The sequence below is a fragment of the Talpa occidentalis genome, unplaced genomic scaffold (genome assembly GCF_014898055.3).
Source record: "Talpa occidentalis isolate TD23 unplaced genomic scaffold, MPIMG_talOcc4v2.1 talOcc4.3, whole genome shotgun sequence".
Lineage (NCBI taxonomy): Eukaryota > Metazoa > Chordata > Mammalia > Eulipotyphla > Talpidae > Talpa > Talpa occidentalis.
Window position 1 is genome coordinate 51,320,050 of NW_023603184.1, and position 3,084 is coordinate 51,323,133.

At 37.5% G+C, this 3,084-nt stretch overlaps 1 pseudogene; it reads left to right on the plus strand.

Moving 5' to 3' along the window:
• The first annotated feature begins 1,409 nt into the window (after positions 1–1,409).
• Positions 1,410–2,530, plus strand: LOC119255066 (dnaJ homolog subfamily A member 1-like; annotated as a pseudogene).
• The last annotated feature ends 554 nt before the right edge of the window (positions 2,531–3,084 follow it).

Sequence of the window (3,084 nt, forward strand, 5' to 3'; positions counted from 1 at the left end):
AATAGCAGTTGAGTCAGTAAAATTGTAGAGAAACCACAGAAGTAAAAATTATCTGGAGATCAATGAAAATGAAGAGATGAACTACCAGATTCTATTGCATGTAGCAAGAGGGGTGTTAAGATAGAAATTCACACAATACTAGTACATATCAACAAACAAAATTGTCAATCAATCACACTTTACAATTGAAGGAACTAGAAAAGGAACAAACAAAACCAAAAGTCAGTAGAAATAAGGAAATAATAAAAAATAGAATGGAAATGGATGAAATAGAAAGCAAAGAGATACTACAAGAGATCAATATCTGGTTCCTTGAAAAGATAAGAAAAACTGAAAAAAAAGAGAGTGAGAAAAAGAAAGAAAGAAAGGAAGAAAGGAAGGAAGGAAGGAAGGAGGGAAGGAAGGAGGGAGGGAAGGAGGGAGGGAAGGAAGGAAGGAAGGAAGGAAGGAGGGAGGGAAGGAAGGAAGGAGGGAAGGAAGGAGGGAGGGAGGGAGGAGGGAGGGAGGGAAGGAGGGAGGGAGGAAAGGAGGGAGGGAGGGAAGGAAGGAAGGAAGGAAGGAGGGAAGGAAGAAAGGAAGGAAGGAAGGAAGGAGGGAAGAAAGGAAGGAGGGAGGGAAGGAAGGAAGAAAGGAAGGAGGGAAGGAAGGAAGGAAGGAAGGAAGGAGGGAAGGAAGGAGGGAGGGAAGAAGGAAGGAAGGAAGGAAGGAAGGAAGGAAGGAAGGAAGGAAGGAAGGAAGGAAGGAAGGAAGGAAGGAAGGAAGGAAGGAAGGAAGGAATCCCTAGTCAAAATAATCAGAACTAAAAGAGGTGAAGTTACAATGGATATCACAGAAATACAAAGAATTATATGAAACTACTATGAACATCTGTATGTTAATAAATATTTTTTTAGGCTCATATCGCCTTCCAAATCTAAACCAGAGTGAAATAGATGGTTTAAACAGGCCAATCATAACTAAATGTCTCCTTAAGGACTAATCCTCAAATTCTCCCCAAAAAAATTAAGAGGGAGAAATGTTCCCAAACATATTTTAAGAGGTCATCATACCAGACAAAGACACCACAGAAAAGAATCCTATAGACAGATATCTCTGATGAGCATCGATGTAAAAATCATAAAAAAATCCCTGCAAATTATGTTCAGCAATACGTTATGAGAATCATACATCATGACCAAGATGAATTCCAGAATGCAAGGATGGTCCAATCATTCACCACATCAATAAAGTGAAAGATAAAATTTACATGATCAGGAACTTCCCAGAATGCTTGGGTAGAGCCAGAGGAGCTATGGCTGGGCTGTCTCAGTTGTGCACAGCAACTCCTTCTTGCTCCCCGAAATCGGCCTCTGCCTGTCCACTGGCTAAAGGAAATGGTGAACCACACTTACCATTAACTATGGTGTTTGGGGGTCAAGCTCAGTGCCATCCTGGAAGAACTGAAAAATATTTAAAGGAAATTAACTTTAAAGTACCACCATGGTAAGAATTCAAATGAAGGAGAGAAGTTTTAACAGATTTCTCAAGCTTATGAAGTGCTCTCTGATGCAAAGAAAAGGTATTTATGTGAGAAAGGAAAGAACATACCATTAAAGAAGGTGGAGCAGGTGGTGGTTTTGGCTTGTCCATGGACTTTCTTGGAGGAGAGAAAGGATAGCTAAAAATGGTGTGCAACAACTTTCAGTAACCTTAGAAGACCTGTATAATATTGCCACAAGATTTAGCTCTGCAAAAGAATGTGAATTGTGTAAATGTGAAGACAGAGATGGTAAAAAAAAGGAGCAGTAAAGTGCTGTCTAAACCTCTGAGTTACTGGAATGGAAATAAGAATTCATCAGCTAGGACTTGGAGTGGATCAGCAAATTCATTCTGTGTGTATGGAATGCCAGCGCCGTGGGGGGTGAATCAGCCCTGAAGATACACATAAAAGTTGCGTGGGAAAGGTGATAGTTTGCAAGAAGAAGATTCTAAAAGTTCATATTGACAAAAGCACAAAAGATGGCTAGAATATAACATTCCATGGTGAAGGAACCAAACATCATGAGTGCAGTTAGGACATATTATCATTGTTTTAGATCAGAAGGAATCATGTTGTTTTTAATAGGCAAAGAGAAACCACTTCATGTGCATATATATATACAACTAGTTGAAGCATTTTATGGCTTCTAAAAGCCAATGACTACTCTTGACAACCAAATCACAGGAATCACCTCTCATCTAGACTGCATGGAGATATCAAGGGTGTGCTTAATGAAGGGATGCTCATTTATTGTAGACCATACTAAAAAGGTTCCCTAATCATTGAATTTAAGGAAAACTTTCCTAATAATGGTTTTTATCCTGATAAACTATCTTTGCTGGAATTCCTATCTGAGAGAAGTAGAAGAAACTAATGAAATTGGCTTGGTAGAATTGGTCAAAACAGGTAGATTTTGATTGAAACCAGGAAAAGCAAAGACATTACAATGGAGCAGCTTATGAAGATGTTAGCCATCCTCCTAAAGGTAGTGTTCAGTGTCAGTCCTCTTAATGGGGTCAATTAATAACATCCATTGCTGGCATTTTATATGCAATAGTGAATGAATGAAGGGCTATAATAAATGTGCTCACTACTTGCAATTGTCTTTGTTTTACTATTCAGTAATAGTGTTTTAAAGTTAAATTAAGAATAAACTCAAGTATAAAAAGGTCACATGGTGATTTCAATAGATGCTGAAAAAGAGTTTGATAAGATTTGGCACCCATTTATGATAAAAACTCTTAATAAAATGGGGATGAAATGAACACATCTCCACAAAATAAAAGCAACATATAAGAAGCCAACATTCAACATCATATTTAATGATGAAAAACTGAAATCTTTCCCCCTAAGATCAGGAATAAGAATGCTCACTCTCATCACCACTGTTCAACATAATGAGAGTATTACAAATATTAATCATAGAAATTAGGCAAGAAAAAGACAGTCATAATCCACATTGGAAAAAAAAAAAGTAAAACTGTCAATATTTGCTGATGGCATGATAATATACACAGAAAAAAATTTAAAATACCCAGAAGTAAAATTAACAAGGGAAGTGAAAG